Source organism: Stenella coeruleoalba (genome assembly GCF_951394435.1).
Source record: "Stenella coeruleoalba genome assembly, chromosome: 4".
NCBI classification, from domain to species: Eukaryota; Metazoa; Chordata; class Mammalia; order Artiodactyla; family Delphinidae; genus Stenella; species Stenella coeruleoalba.
The window spans coordinates 74,177,190-74,194,824 of NC_137149.1; the positions used below are offsets into that span (position 1 = coordinate 74,177,190).

The 17,635-nt window shown below is 40.3% G+C and overlaps 1 long non-coding RNA gene across 2 annotated transcripts in view; it reads right to left on the reverse strand.

Annotated features, from left to right (window-relative positions):
• LOC307185182 overlaps window positions 1–17,635 on the reverse strand; it is a 60,933-nt gene that overhangs the window by 28,629 nt on the left and 14,669 nt on the right. For both annotated transcript variants that reach the window (XR_013827900.1, XR_013827901.1), the window contains exon 4: window positions 8,671–8,797. This is a non-coding gene — a long non-coding RNA (uncharacterized lncRNA). The remainder of the gene's footprint in view (window positions 1–8,670; window positions 8,798–17,635) is intronic.

The window sequence follows — 17,635 nt, forward strand, 5'->3', positions numbered from 1 at the left end:
CTAGATTAAGTTGCCTGTCTATAAGTTGTATATAAATGGAATAACACAGTATGCACCCTTCTATGTGGTATTCTATTTTATGAACGTACCACATTTTATTTATCCATTCTGTGAATGAATATTTGGGGTGCTTCAATTTGGGGGCTGTTATAATTAAAGCTGTCATGAAAATTATTGTACATATCTTTTTTGTGGACTCATGCACTACTTCTGTTGGGTATATACTCAGAAGTAGAATTGCTAGGTCACAGCAATAAATATATATATATATATATATATATATATATATATATATATATATATATGTTTTACTTGAGCATGTGCTGGTAAACAGTCTTCCGAAGTGTTTGTACTTAAAACTTACTATATCTCTGAATTATTCCAATAGTTACACTATCTTATGGTTAGTTCTTTATGTGTCTATTCTCCAGCTACACTTGGGCTCCTTGAACAGAGGCTCCAACATGCTCAATATATAGCTTATAGTTATAATTAAATATTTATATTACATACAATAAAAAATGAAATGCATTCATACAGCATGATGGGGGAGGAGGGCTTAGGAATCTTATGTTTACCTCCCTTCCGGACCCAGCGCAGGAGTGACACATGCCTATCCTAGCGCTGTCAACACCTCAGTCACCCAAAGAAAGGTGGAATATTCAAATCAGTTCCCAACATCCCCCAGTCCCCACAGAGTTGCCCAAAAGCCCAGTTGCGTCTATCTGCCTGGTATTACTGGGTTTTAAACATGCTGATATGTATTTTGTCCATGATTAAACTTCTGGAAAATTTAACAGGCTAGAAAACCTCCAATGTTCAGCTCTCTTTTTCCCCTGTAACTTTGTGCAGATTCATTCTGAAATATGCTAAGGAAACCGTACTCATTAACTATCCATCCTGCTTTTAAAGTGGAATTAATTGGTGCTGAAGTCCTCCACCTCAACCCAGAGATAGAAAAGGCCTCCCAGAGTAACACCCCCAAAAGGTGCACATCCCTTGATCTGTTTGCGCAGATGGCGGGTATTAGTTACACAAACACATGGAAAGAAGATAGGATTACGGTAGGAAGTCCTCCAGCTCTCCCTGAAAGTGAATTTCTTGTCCTTCCTGTTTTTGCTTCTAAGTCTCAAATTTTTCACTGCTCTTATATCTCTGCGAGTGTCATGGCAGGAACCACTTTCTACTCCTTCTCACAGGGACTATTTTCTGCATTTTGATGTCGCTTTTAACAAAACATTGGTTCCAGACAGTTCCAGCAACCACATCCAAAAGAAGCCCTCTGCAAACCTGAAACTGTAACCCTCCCCGAGTTAGAAGTAAAACAAAACTCTTAAAGATAAAGCTTCATAAAACTATGCAAAATGGAAGATATATATTGCTATTCTTTTCCTTCACCTCAAGAAGTAAAATTAAAATGTTCTTTGGGGGCTTCCCTGGTGGCACCGTGGTTGAGAGTACGCCTGCCGATGCAGGGGACATGGGTTCGTGCCCCGGTCCGGGAGGATCCCACATGCCGCAGAGCAGCTAGGCCCGTGAGCCGTGGCCGCTGAGCCTGCGCGTCCGGAGCCTGTGCTGCGCAACGGGAGAGGCCACAACAGTGAGAGGCCCGCGTACCGCAAAGAAGAAAAAAAATGTTCTTTTGACTTTAAATAAGGATTTTCTCTTTTTTAAGCATTATTTAAATGCTTTTTATTTATTTATTTATTTAGGCTGTGCCAGGTCTTAGCTGCAGCATGAGGGATCTTTAGTTGCAGCATGTGGACTTCTTAGTTACAGCACGCATGTACGATCTAGTTCCCTCACCAGGGATGGAACCCGGGCCCCCTGCATCGGGAGCGAAGAGCCTACCCAACGGATGACCAAGGAAGTTCCAGGATTTTCTTTTTAATTGAGGGAAACTCGGTGTGTCTGAGTTAGTCGCTTATTGCTATCCTATTCAATAGGAGAGGTTTCATGGGAAAAATTCTGATCTGGCAGCAGGCAGACGTTCTGTGCAATAGAGGCACCTCATTTGTCTATCTTAAGAGATGCTTCTAAAATGAGTCCAACAACTAAGTATTTCGGAACACCCTAAGGCTTTTCACCGGCCTTCACCTCTCGCTGCCCCCTTTCAAAATCACAGTAAAATGACAGCTACTAGAATTCACTGAAACCTGGCAAACACTGTTATTTACCCTGGGCCAGGGGTCAAGTTACCATGGGCAGAGCAGGATGCACAGTGTAATAATCTGGCTACTTCCTTAGGAAAACCTCAGGCAGTTTAAATAAAGTTATTTGTCCTGTGACATTTTTGTAGGTTTTACAAATGTCCCACCCACTCCTCCTTGACAAGTCGTTATGCCACTTACCCCTCAGGACTCCCAATAGAGATGGCACATAATCTCCAACTTCTTTTATAACGCCTTTTTATTTAAATATCAAAAAATAGTGGCAAGGGAAATACAGATATTGAGGTGCTTTAATTATCATTTAAAAAAAGATATGTAATTCATAGTTGTCTGAATGTTTCCTACAAATTCCAACCCAAGGAACCTTCCCCTCTTTAACCTCTTTTACCTTAGATATCACTTCCTTCATCTCTTACTTTTGCACCTATCTCTATCTTTTCCTCACCCTCCTTCTCCCCAACATACACACACACACACACGTGCACGCACACATGCGCGCACACACAGTACACACACGCGTGCACACACGCTTTCCTGCTTTGGAATGCTTGTCCCCACATTGCCAGGACACCACATGTAACTGATGTTGATCTGAACAACCTCAGGATATATAACTGTTCAACCCAACATGTTGGTCTCTTGTGAGTACCACCCTGTACCACACAAGTACCCCCTTTACATATCCCTTCTAGGTCCAAGGTACAAGGAGACAGCAGAGTTCACACTGTCATCCAATGACTCAGCCATGGAATAATTACAATTCTACCAGGCACCATATTTTTAAAAATAAACTTGACACAGAAATGTTAAAAACAATAGCAGCATTAAGTCTAGTAATGATGATTGTAATAAATTACACATAATCCTACACCACTAATACTAATTTTACTTTGCATATTTAACTTTACAAAATTGAATATACTGCATGTGCACGTTAATTTTACATTCGTCTTTTTCCACTTAACATTATGCTAAACATTTTCGTATGTTTCCACAGTCTTCACATTTCATTTTTATAATGGCTGCATAGTATTTTTACCTAAAATTCACCTAATTCTGTCACCAGTAACGTTAACCGGATACCTTATCTATTCTAAGACTATACCACTAAGTTGCTTAACTTGATATACAATAAAAATAAATATATCAAAATATTAATAAACAGTCGCTCTAGGAGATGGGACACTGGGTAATTTTTCTTCTTTCTGCTTTTGTACTTCCTAAATTTTCTATAATGAACATGTATCTTTTTATTTTAAGACTTTATTTAATAATAATAACTACCACTTACCAAGTGTTTACTATATAGCAGGCACTCTTCTAAATCCTTTATACAATATTCCACCTTCTAACATTTAATCCTTATAACTACCCTAAAACATAAATACTATTACTATCCTCATTTTATAGATGAGGAAATTGAGGCACAGTGCAATTAAGGAAGTTACACAAAGTTACAGAGCCAATAAGTAGAGTAGCGAGGATTTTAACTCAGGCAGTGCAACTCAGAGTCTACGCTCTTGCCATATATGCTATACTTAAAAAAAAAAAAAATAGAGTGTGCTTTCTAAATATATTTAAGGTGTAACCATTTTAAAATAGTCCACTGGCTGGCTTCATGTTGCAATGGGACTTCATTATGCTTTTGGTATTTTGAGATTGCTACGCGCCCAGTGTAGCACCATCTGTTATCACCACCACCACCACGATCATCATCATCACTATCAATCGTAATACTACCATCACTTAAAACCCTTTATTGGGCTTTCCCGGTGGCGCAGTGGTTAAGAATCCCCCTGCCAATGCAGGGGACACGGGTTCAAGTCCTGGTCCAGGAAGATCCCACATGCCACAGAGCAACTAAGCCCGTGCACCACAACTACTGAGCCTGTGCTCTAGAGCCCACAAGCCACAACTACTTAACCCACGTGCCACAGCTACTGAAGCCTGTGTGCCTAGAGCCTGTGCTCTGCAATGAGAAGCCACCGCAATGAGAAGCCTGTGCACCTCAATAAAGAGTAGCCTGCACACAGCAACAAAGACCCAACACAGCCAAAAATAAATAAATAAATTAAACAGAAAAAAAAAAACCCTTTATTAAGGTTTTAGCATGTGCAGAACACTGTACCAGGCACTTGGGGAAATACAAAGTATGTAAAATACATGTTCTTTACTCTTGAGAATACCAGAGCTAGTCTGAGAACAGCTTCAAAATGAAAAGGCAGTAAGTAAGTATCCATGAAATATGAACTGAAAATTTACATAAATATCTGGAAATTATAGGCAAAAAATAAAAATTTCTTCTACCTACAATACAAAAATAATTGAAGATAATGCAAAATGAAGGGCTTTTATTTATTTAGGATAATAGCTTCAGATCTCTTTTCCACCTTACACATATAAAGTTTTACAAAGAAAAAAAATGAAGATCAAAGTAAGCTGCCTAAAAATATACAAATCAATTTTCACTGCAAAGTAAAGGAGGTGTTACAGTGGAGGATTCCTGGACTGAATGTCAATATTATGACATAGTGTGAGTGTGTTCCGTGTTTGGTAATTGCAATCATTGTTGCTTTTGTTGTGGTCATCCATTTACAAAGCTTGGTGTCAGTTTATTTATCTCTTGTAAAAATAAAATACAGTGTGTGTGTGTGTGGAAAAAAAATGCAGGAAAAAAAAAAGTAAGCTGCCTATACTGCACCGTTCTTTATGATATTTTCAGCCTGGATCACAATATTCCCTAGTTCTATGTCAAATTAAAAATAACTATTTTCATATGTAATATGTAATTGTGTACAACAAGCTTAATGAAATAAGATTCTGACCCTTTATCTTCCAAAATATTCTAAATACCATTAGCAAAAGGAAGTTTCTAGTTCTAATCAGTAGGTTGCAAGTCTAAAATTAAGTAATGGCTCTGCCAGTTTATTCAAATGAATGTGCTTGGCTCATATAACCTACCTTGCATTTTTGAAACCCACCTGATTTATTTGATATAATACGCTAAAAGTATACATATATTTTGAAGAATAAAAAGCTTCTACTTTGTACTAATTAATATTTTTAAAGACTTTATATATGTACATTTACCTTCAAAATAAATACTAAAGCCAAACTAATTAAAATGAGGCTTAAGCTGCATGGCATAGGGAGATCAGCTAAGTGTTTTGCGACCACCTAGAGGGGTGGGATAAGGAGGGTGGGAGGGAGATGCAAGAGGGAGGGGATATGGGGATACACATATGCATGTGGCTGATTCACTTTGTTATACAGCAGAAACTAACACAACACCGTAAAGCAATTATATTCCAATAGAGATGTTAAAAAATTAATTAATTAAAATGAGGCTTAGAAGATGGCCTTAGGAAACTATTTTAGCAGATAATAAAAATAATTTGTCTGTAGTATATAAATTGTATATAAAATGTTTTTCTGAAACACTTGAAGGTGCTTAATTATTATTTGTACTCTCAAGCACTTTAAATATCTTCATGGCATCTTGTTTAGACTATTAAATTATTTGGCAATTCTTTTTTCATAGATACAAAAGTAAACTTCCATGAATTTGGAACCCATGGTGTCCAATTAATGAGAATGTCTTCAGATTAGAGTAAAATCCCAATCATATTAGACTTCTCCGTCATTTCTCAACTCTGACTTTGTAGATATCCTTGACGCTGGTTCTAGTGAAACCTCCTTAAGTGGAGCAGATTTATTTTGCTTTTATATCAGCTGAGTATTCCTTTTGATTTTTCCTGACAATTTGTTTTTTGCTGTGACTTTAATCTTCACTAATCCATACAGCCAGCTTCTCATTTATTCCATTTATAAATCCCAACAAAATAATGCCTTTCAGGTTTTATACATATTAAAATTTAGTGGTGCCCTTAATTCAACAAGTTTCCTTTCTGTGAAAAACTGGAAGTTTTTTGAGAAATATCCAACCTCACATACTCATTTTTTAAATAATTTTTAAACTTTACAGGCTGGGGAATATGATTTCTCATATGGGAATAAAGCTTAAAAATAAAAACAAAAAAGTCCTGGGTTCACAATTACCCCTTAGATAAAGTCTTAGTATTTCACTTAGTATTCAAAGTCCATAACTTGGCCCCTGATCTGCCTTCCTAGTCTTACCTTCCACTCCATCTCAAAACTATTCTCTTCGATACTTAAGTTCAAGCTATTATTCCAGGGTCCTCAACTGTAAAATGGGTTAATAATCTTTATTTCTGCTAGTTGTAGAATTTAATGTAAATTAAGCACAAACGTACCTAGTATGGAGACTAGGACATGGTAATTGTTCAAAAAATGGGAGGAGGCATGGAAGTCACACAGAGTTGGGCCTAAATCTCAGAGAACTGCTCATGGTAACACTACTCTTTCTGAGCCTCAGTTTCCTCATCTGTAAAATATAATTATACTATTAGATAGGGTTCAACATAAAGCACTTAGCACAGAAGCTGGCACAGGCTGAACGTAGACACACATTATGAGTGAATAAATGAATGCTACTATCCTCCAAGGAAAGCAACAGAAACAGACATAGACTTCCAGAGATTCCCTTTAAATCCCCTGAGATCAGTTCCCCTCTCCAAATCAGACAACATGGGCCCTTGGAAGGCAGAGACAAAGCAACTTCATTGGAATTGCCTTCCAAAATTTATTCTAGAAATTGGCTTTGCTCAGAATAGCTGATCTGAAATCTGGCTGCCTGTGAGTACTGAGTTTTGGCACAGTTAAAAACGAACAGTGAGATACCTTGGTCAAAGCTGGCCTAGACAATTACATGAAACAATAATCAGACAGATTAATCCATTTATAAAGTTTACAAGGGCAATTCTTATCTCTATCAGACCTTCTATCCTTGGTTACCTCTCCATGGAGAAGGAGAAATGACAAAGCTAAATAAAGTAAAAGGTACCCCCTTGTTTTTTGAAATAAATAAGAAACATTAAATTTGCCAGTTTTTAAGTTTAGAATCAAAAGCTTAAGAGTTTATGTAATAAACACAATGTACTCTTAAAATGGAAACTTCATTTCTCTATCAGAGTCCCAAGAGACAGACATTTGGTATCAAGAAGCAGGGAAAAAGGTAAGCAGCTAGTCAAATGAGGGCGAAGAGAGGAAAAGACAGCATCTGAGGGGAGGAGAAAGAGGAACTGAAGGAAGAAAAAGGGAAAAAGAAATGACCATGGAAGAAATAATAAATTCATTTAACAAAGAGGTGAAGTTCCGATGGTGAGGAATCAGATCCAACACGGAAAGGAAAGAAAATGAAGTACCCGGAGCCCAGAACTCAGTACTTTCACATTTGTAATTATGACTCTTATATTTCAGATGAGGAAAATAAACAGTGACTAAATCAACTTTACAGAGTGATTAGAACAAAAATTCAGCCAATTCTCTCACAACGTAAGAAAAAAGAAGGCAAAGAAAACAACCCACTACATTATGTCATTTGACCCTCACTCACGGTCTTTATCTCATCAGCAGTATGTCAATGAGAAGGGTTTGTTTGAATCAAATACAGTTGTGGGAGAACACACCTCAGCTCTCCCATGTGTTGGCAAAGACAAGATCATTCCTTGTTCATCTTTGTCCTCCTGAACAGTGGCTTATACATAATAGCTACATCATGAAAGTTAGTTGAATTTAACCGAATAGATTATATATTACTAAAGAGTGTCCATATTCAATTTTTTATAACAACAAAGGCTTAAGGCTTTAGATATGGCAAACTCTCATCTTCCAATCAAGGACCCCAGAAAATATCCGAACTCCTCTCCTGCCTCTGGCTTCCTGCCATGAGTTGTTGATGCCGTCAGGATGAATAAAGTTAACAGAATTCTTCTTATAAAAAATAGATGCAGGGCTTCCCTGGTGGCGCAGTGGTTGAGAGTCTGCCTGCCGATGCAGGGGACACGGGTTCGTGCCCCGGTCCGGGAAGATCCCACATGCCGCGGACTGGCTGGGCCCGTGAGCCATGGCCGCTGAGCCTGCGCGTCTGGAGCCTGTGCTCCACAACGGGAGAGGCCACAACAGTGAGAAGCCCGCGTATCGCAAAAAAAAAAAAAAAAAAACGATGCAGGAAAACCACGCTCCTGGTGCATTTTAGTATCTAAACCTTAATTGCATGTAGTGTTTTATATCCTTGGTTATTTGCCTATGATTCTATGTCTGGTTCTTCAAAATGAATTGTAGCTTTTTAAGTCTTTTTCCTTCCATGTATCCCCCAGGCAGACCGGCAAACTCTAGGGGTTCAATAAATGCTTCTGGATAGTAACAGTCTAACACAGAATTTAGAAAGGTCCTTCCTCTTTCTGTCTGCTTTTTTAAAAATTATATTATGACCCTCATTCTGCAAGTGTTTCTGGCAATCAACCTTTTTTAAACTAAAGGAAAGAATTGAGTAGATGAGGTTAATAAAATAGTCTCGAGTCCCTTTTGTTGTCCTTGTTTAGGCTCTTCTTATCTCTTGTTTGGATAAGCTCCTTACCTGGTTTCTCTGCCCTCGACTTCTTCCCTTGACTCATCCTTTACATTGCTGCCAGGACAGTGTTCGTAAAACACAACTTAGTTCAGGTCGCTGTCCTCCTCAGAAAACTTTAACGGCTCTCTCTTACCTGCAGAATAAAAGTTCAGATATCCTTGGTATAGTATTCAACACCTTCCAAAGTTCAACACCAGCCTTCTTTTCCTACCTCAATACCTTAACTCTATCCATCTGCCCCATATTCCAAGCTCAACTGACCGTTAGCTGAATATGCTGCATTTTCAAGCCTCAGTACCACGCTCCTTTCATTTCTTCAACCTAGACTGCCCTTCTCTATTCTTCATCTACCAAAGTCCAACTCATCCTCTAAGACTCAAGGTAAGTTTCACCTCTCTATAAGACCACCACAGAGACCCCCAAGTAGAATGGATTATTCCTTTTCTGGGTTCCCACTGTATTATATGCCACTAATAAATACTTATTTTCTATGTATTTCTATAATGGTTGGTTGTATAATGGTTGTCTTTGCTCCTACTCTAGAAGTTCCTTGAAAGCTGGCATCAGGAATTTATTATTTTCATGTGTTTCCTTCACAGTGGTGAGCCCAAGGTCTTGCACAGAGACTGATAAATGAAAATGAATGCATGAGTGAATGACATAACGTAGTCAGGGAACCATCAGCAGTTCCTTAAGCAATGGAGTGAGACACTGGAAGTTTCGGATGGAACACTCGCCTCAGCCCTTTCAGAGACGAGAGAGCAGCAAATCGGTGAGCTTAACTGACAATACACATTTGGCTCAAAATGACGGAAAAGCGTCCCCCGGTGAAGATGATGGCTCATCTTTAGGGCTTGTCTCCTTAAATATTAAATGAAAGAAGGCTGTTTTCCCCTCCTTTTGCCTCCACCTTGTGCTGTGGTTGCCCTTGGCCCAATATGCTCAGTGCCCAGCAAATGGGAGGTGCTTAGTAAACACTTGCCCCAGCTTCTGCCTGGGCCTGAAGCCCAGTTGGCCGTGATGCTCAGACCAAGAGGTTCTGTGTTTTCCTCTGCAGGTCAGGATCCCAGTGCCAGGCACTGACACAGCTGCCACATACCAGAAGAAATGCTGGACAGAAATGAAGGAGTCAGGAAAGTGGTGCAGAGTGTGGAGAAGACCAGGACAGGGGGCAGCAGATAGCAAAGGCTAACGGAGATTCCTTGCTGAGGGCTGATGGGCTGTGGAACTTTCCATTTGGAGGCTGACTCCTATGCCTGGCTCCTGAGCACACTCCCTGTGGCCTCTGGTGACTCTTGGCAAGCCAAGGACTTGGATCTCAGCTTAAGCGAAGCCTTCCCTTGCTAGAACCAAATGTATTCGACACCATGTGGGAAATTAAGTTTGTTTTCAACCACTCACCATACCTTGTTGTTGTGAGCCTTGGTGAGCAAAAAGGGGGTTGAGTGGAAGGTTGGAGAAAAGGGATGTCTTTAACTCTCTTACTGTGTCAATAGAGTGTGGCGTTTTTAAGAGTATTTATTTTAGCAATCTTAAAATTGATGTGACTTGGGGGCTTCCCTGGTGGCGCAGTGGTTGAGAGTCTGCCTGCCGATGCAGGGGACACGGGTTCATGCCCAGTCCGGGAAGATCCCACATGCCGCGGAGCGGCTGGGCCCGTGAGCCATGGCCGCTGGGCCTGAGCGTCTGGAGCCTGTGCTCCGCAACAGGAGAGGCCACAACAGTGAGAGGCCCGCGTACCGCAAAAAAAAAAAAAAAAAAAAAAAAAAATTGATGTGACTTAAGAGAGGATTTCCAACAGGACAGTGCCAAGCGAAATCATGATCATATTAAGATCAAGATGGTCAGGGGATTCACACCAATATGGCAGCACGGATAAGAAGCTTAGGCCCTCTGCCCAGTTAAACCAATCTGAGTGTAAAAGGGAAAGAGTAACTCCTGTTCTAGATTGTAGAATTTTGACTGTAAGTAATTAAATTTACAAGAAACAAACACCCTATTAAATAGCCCCATGACTCCCTGATTATGGGGGAGTGGCTGCTCCTGCTTCCTCCAAACAGACCTGGAAAATAGATCCTCATGAGGCAGCAGAAAGGAAGACGCTTAACAGAACTCATGATCAAAGTATCTAGCTGCCTGTTTGGGGAAGCTCTCCAGGCTGTGTTTACCAACTCCCTGCCTCCCTTCCTCCTAAACACAGAAGAAAAACAAAGTGGAATCCTGAAGTGCATTTCAGAAAACTCTGTGAAAATTTCAGGATTAAAATCAGGGACAGTCAGAGCTATAGAAACAATCAAGGGGCTAGGTCAAGATGGATGCTGACACAGAGGCCCAAGAAATGTGGGAGACAAGATCCACCCTGTAAGCGGGAAAAAAAAAATAGGCTTCTTAAATATTTTGACTGATATTTCCCCAAAACCTTTGGGAGCTATAGTTATATATTTAGATGAGTGTTTTCCCTCTCATTAAGGAAGACAAGTCATCTACAAAAATAACCACAGGAGGCAACAGGGGGAGGTAAGTTCTCTAAGATTTATATGTAATTTGTGTTTGATGCACAGAGGGAGAGACTTTCCTAGCTGGGGGAGTGAAGATGACTTCGTGGCAGGGGTAAGGGGGCACATGGACTGTATCTTCAATGATTTTGACAAGCAGAGGTGAGGAAGGGCATTCAAGGAGAAGAGAATGTGAATAAAGGCATAGAGACAGTTCAGATTGGTTGATGGGTAAGGTTTGTGATTTATGAGAGTAATGCAGAATGAGAATGGAAAGGTGAGCTGGGACCAAATCATGAAAGGCCTTTAGCACAATAAGCCTTGAGCACAAGAAGCTTGGGCTGTACTCAGGAAGCAATATGGAGTCATTGAAGGTTCATGGGCAGTAGAACCATGAAAGCTATGAGTTTTGATTGGTTGATTATTTGCTTATTTTCCAGGTGAGAAGGCAGGGATAGACTGGACCAGGGAGGAGAAGGAGGCAGAAAGACCATTTGGGAGACTATTGCAATAATCTGGTGAAAGGGGATGATGGTTTGAACTAGAGAAATAGAAACATCTGATGATGCTACTGACACTGATGGTCTGGAATAAGCAAAGAGACCTTTAAAGTGATTAAATCAAGCAGAACTGTCAGTATGAGCATCTCAGTGGGACCCAAAACGTTTTTGCAGTTCACGGAACTAAAAGACAAAGTCCACAGTGATTGGTTTTCTGAAAGGCTAACATGGCTATTCATGGGACAGCCAAATATCCACTCTCTATTGGGAAAACAGGCATTCTGGAAGCCACAGGCCTACAGGAGCATCTTTGAACATAAAACATAATAAATGTATTAAGAAACAGATGGTTAAATAAAGAACTGTCCTAGAATTCATAAAAGGAGAAGTACCAGTGACCTATAATATTTTTTTAAAATATAAACCTCATTGCCACCAACTCTGATTCCTCACTGCCTTCCAGAAGAGACCCAGGAATAGTGGTTTCCCAGCTCTGACCACAGGGGGTGGGTGGAGGAATAAGTAAAAGAAGAAGGGAGGAAAGTAGAATGTCCAGGGGAAAAGAGGGCTAAAGCTGACTCAGGTAGGCTAAAAGAGCACAATGAGAACAGTAAAAGAAAAAAAGAAAAAAAAAAGTTTGCATCATAATCTGGACTCTGAGAATGTTTGCAGTCAGCTACTAGTAAGACTGTATTTTTTCCTGGCAGTGGACTGTGCACGCATGCCTCCTCAGACGTTATAGACTGTAACACAAGGTTACATGTAGAATGTGAAATAAACTGCTAAATGTTCAGAAAATAAAATCTCCTATTTTACACACAGCAAAAAATATTCTATCTCTAGGAAATGACGCTAAGGAAATAGTAATTGTGATTTGTAAATATTTTTGTTTATATTATTGAAAATTGGAAGTAACGCAAAAGTCCATAATTGGGGATTTCTTAAATAACTTTTAGTTCATCCATACAATGAAATACTATGTAGCCATTTAAAAGTATGCTGCAAAACATTATGTAGTGGCTTGGAAATTAGTCTGTTATACATTAATTGGAAAATTTGTGAGCAAAGCAATATATGAAATACAATATCATTTTGAAAAATATATGATATATGATTGAAAAACTATACGATATACCATGGCTAAAGTTAACCATGCATATCTCTGAGGGGTAAAGTAATGAGTGATAGTTATTTCTTTCTATCCTTTTAAATAAAGTTTCTATAACAAACATTTACTACCATAATAAGAAAAAGGGATATTTAAAAATAGAACTGGTTAATAGGCCTCATCACTATAATTATCGTAACAAATATTTGTTGAGCACCTCCTATGGGCCAGGCACTGACCTAGGTGACCAGAAATCAGGCAATATCCCTGCTCTTGTGGGACTTACCACTTAGAAGATTTCATTTTTATTGCTTAGTCAGTTAAAGTGGGGAAGGTTAAGTGCCTTTATATCAAGACTCCATTCGTTGCAAAAAAACAACACCCAGTTCAAATTGGCTTTAGCAAAAAGGAAAATTCAGGAGTTCACAAAACTGAAGTCCATGGGCAACTGACTTCACACATTCCTAAATCATCTGGAATCTTCAGAACTTGATATCTCATGAAATTTCAGACTACTTTTCTTTGTGATCACTTCATTATCAGTAAGGCTTTCCTGATAGTGTTACGATGGCTGCCTACCACTCCAGACTTGTATCCAGTGTCCCCAACAACCACAACAGAAATACAGATACTAGCTTTCCAACAGTTTAAAAAAAAAAAAAAAAAGGATTGAGTCCAGTTGGTTCTAACAATATTCATGTGGCAGCCCTTGAACCACTCACCATGGCCCGAGGAGCATAATGCCCTGATCGGCCAATCCTAGGTTCATATAACCTCCGCTGGAAATGGACTGAGAGTAGAAGAGACATTGTCCCGAAAGAAAATCACAGGGCTGTTACCAGAACAAAATATGGATGCTGAGATGGTAAAACAACTGAGATGTCCACTATGGCCTTGCGGTAGAAGCCCAGAGGCAAGATGAACAGATCGGAGTCCTGGCTTCAAAGGATGAAACTTCATCCGAAACACCAAGCTGCATTTTGACACTGTATCTGATGCAAGCAGATGATGTGAATGTCACCAGGAAAATTTACTTTTAGACTGACATCAACCTAATTGTAGATATATTTTGAAAACATATGTATATTTTGCTGTAAGAATTCTGATCTCATACATATTACAGATAAACAGAGAATCAAGCATGTTAGAAATCTGCTCGTTTGACAGATGATGTGAGGGGGACCCAAAGTCTTGTTGCTACTTAACAGCAAGGCCTAACTCATCTCTTTACTCCCAGTGTTTCTGCTGCACCTTGAGGACTCTACCCCACATAACTCCAGCCAACGATAACGCCTCAGACTTTTAAGATTTCACTGCGAATGAAGCACACTTAAAACTTTAATAGATCAGCTCGTAAACACCTCATTTTTGTTCTGGCTGAAGATTAAACAGTGCCTAGCCATAGGGATAACTAGCTAAGTGGCAACACATGTCCCCCGTTTATTCCCAAAGCTCACTTTAAGTAAGTTCTTCCTTTATTAATTATTTTTCATAAGTATTTTAACATTTCAAATCTCACACTTAATACTAAGAAACCAGGCTTGCCAAATACACTCACGGTCGAAGATCTGTCACTCTATACCTAGTTCTGCCCTCTGCTAAACTCGTCTCTCCATAACTGGGAACAAGACTAATATTCAAATCTAGGACCTGGTTACATGGAAGGCACTGGGCTTTGGGGAAAAGATCAAGATCCAGCAACTAGGATTGGGCACAAGATCAGAACTGGTCCAATAGAAAGTCTGATTTGATGCTGAGCGAGTGAATCTAAGTCACTGCCCTTAATAGCTTCCTTTCCACCTGTGCACTTGGGCAAAGATCCTATAAGCAGCTGTACCTACGATTCCACAGTTCAGGAACTTCCTCCAGCTTCCACCTCCCATTCTTTACTTTGAACCCTATTGTTTTGGTCTGGTTTCCCTTGTTCCTTCCTGTTTCCTTGAACCTGGATTTTCCCTCTTTGCCTATTCTCTTTGGGTTGATAACTGAATTGCCCGGCTTGCCTTGCTCCATCTTGGACCTCCAATGATATGCTCTGCAGCCCTTGGCAAGCCCTTCCTACCCTTCCCTGAATGTGGCCATGGTGATTCCAGCTGGGCTGGAGCAGCCTGTGTCCAGTGACCTGGCCTCTTGTTTGCCTGGGAAGAGAGACTGGACACTGAGCTCTCTTGGATGGAGTTCCTGGTGTCCCTTTAGTCTAAGATGAGGACTGAATACATCTTCATCAGGGGAACTCAGTGACAAATACTAATTGAGCACCTCCTATGTGCCAGGCACTACCCTATGTGCTGAGAATACAGCAGAGAATCAAATAAGGTCTCTGATCTCAGGGAGTTTAGAATCCGGATAGAGGGTGGGAGAGACAAATGTATGAACAATTAAGACAAAATAATAATTACAAGTCAGGTTAGGATTATGCTCTAATGAAAATAAAACAGGGTGGCATAGACAGATTCTGGGGTGATTAGGGAAGACCTCTTGAGGGGAAATATGAGTGACAATAAGGAGGAAGCCTTGGGAAGATTTGGAAGAAGAGAGTTTTGTAGAAGAGGGAGCAACAGATATAAAGGCTTTGAGGCAGGAATGAGCTTGGCATCTTCCAGGGATGGAAAAAAGACCAGCGAGGTTGGAGTCACAATTGACAAATAAATAATTTGCTTTAAACATGAAAGTGGGCTCAAAAAGTCAGCTTAAAAACATGCCAATTTTTCCTCCCAATTCAACCAGATTTGCAACATAAATATGATGCATAATTGTACACGTTTGTATGGGCACAAATCTTATTGGCAGTTCTGGTAAATAAATGTAGGATCAGTTGAGTCTCCTTGACGCCTATCACAACTGTGAACACTGCCTCTGATAACATTGTTTTGTCACTTTTCACTCCCACCAGCAAAGAAGACAGATAAATGGCTTCCTGAGACAAATGGTCCCACTTTCCAAGGCCTGGGGCTCTGAAGGAAGGAGACGTGAGCCTTGGAACATTTCTCAGGGTGCCTCCTTGAAGAGTTCATGGCCACAACCTCTCTGAGTCTGCTTCAGAAGGAGCTGCGGCGTTAATTCTTCTGAAAAATTATATTTTGTTTGCAGTCCATTAAAATTTCAAAAGACTTATGAAATGAATTCCAGACTATGCGCCATTGCAATCTGCAACAGAAAATACCTGATTATAGCAATAATAGGAATTTAAAGTGAAAAATACCTTATGTTTTGCCTGTATCGCACCACAGTGCCCTAGAAAAGACAAAAATGTACCCTTTCTGGGAGTGGATTCTTATGCAGGTAATATTCTTTCCAGGTATAACAGCTGTGGAGGGTTGAATCGTAGTCCCCGCAAAATTCATGTCCAATCAAAACCTCAGAATGTGATCTTATTTAGACATAGGGTCTTTGCAGAGGAAATTATTTAAGATGAAGTCACACTGGATCAGGGCAGGGCCTAAATTCAATGACTGGTGTCTTTATAAAAGAAAAGAGAGGGAGATTCACACACACATACACACACGGAGGCAGGCCATGTGAAACCAGAGGCAGAGATTGTAGTGATGCAGTTATAAACCAAGGAACACCAAGGATTGCTGGGTAAGCACCAGAAGCTAGCAGAGGCAAGGAAGGATTCATTCCTACAGACTTCAGAAGGAGCAAGGCCCCCTAACACCTTGCTTTCAGACTTCTAGCCTCCAGAACTGTGAGAGAACAAATGTCTGTAGTTTTAAGCCACCCAGTTTGTGGTAATTTGTTACGGCAGCCCTAGGAAACTAATATGCCAGTCGTGGGCAGCTTTGCCCCAGCACTGGAAGAGAGGGAAACTACAAGGTATTGGGAAATCAACTGAATCTACATTAGCAAAGTAGAAAATTGAGTACTTATTTGATGAATTTGACCACCAACAATTTTGGAAGAGTGACTTAAATTGGACAGGGGTTAAAAGTTGGGGCTTTGGAATCAGAAAGTCTGGATTGGGCCTTAACTGTATCCTTCACCTTGTTCAAGTTACTAAACTCTAAGCCCCAGCTTTTCATACATAAAATGGGAACTTACCCCATAAGGTGGCTGTGAGATTTAGAGGGGACACCTCTGTGTAGAGTTTGGCAAGTGCCCATCTCATAGTAAGTCCCCACTAAAGCATAGCTGCTGTATCATTATTATATTGTTATCACTCTTCCATCTTCAGAAACACTTCCTATCCTTGAAGGAAGGAATGAGTGGTTATAGTCAGATGTGCTTTTAGAGTCCAGTCCTCTTCTGTCCTTTGTTCAGCTACTACTCAGCAGGACCCATCTACAAACTAAAAGCACTCAATGTTCACCAGTTCTGAATGAGAGACAGCCTCGCTATGTTCACGGTGAGCCCAGACTCCCCCGAAACATATTTTTAAACAATTTCTTGCCTGTCTTAAGATATAAATATTTTTCAAAAACATGGGTTCTCAGGACCACAATATTTTCAACAACAATATTTATTGAAAGCTCATCATTTGCCAGGCATTTCCCAAAGGTCACCTCACGTAGACCTTACCACAGCCCTGCAAACCAGGTGATAATCATCTGGTTTTACATATGAGGAGGCTGAGACCCAGAGAAACTTCTGAGGATTCCAGACTGACTCGAAATTAAAGCAAGAAATAGAAGGAATGTTGGAGAAGAAGTGGGGCGGTGGGCAGGGATGCTGTCGCAAACACTCATCTTTCCAAAAGGCAGAAGGAAGTACAGACGGGAGAGCCAGAGCTAGGCACCGCCTGGGCTCTGGTCTGGGCTCCGGTCTGGGCTCCACCCTCACCCGGTGGAGTGAAGCACTGTTTCTCTCTGGGCCTCAGTTTCCCTACCTGTGAAACAGGGAAAGTGAACTAGATGATCTCTAATAACACA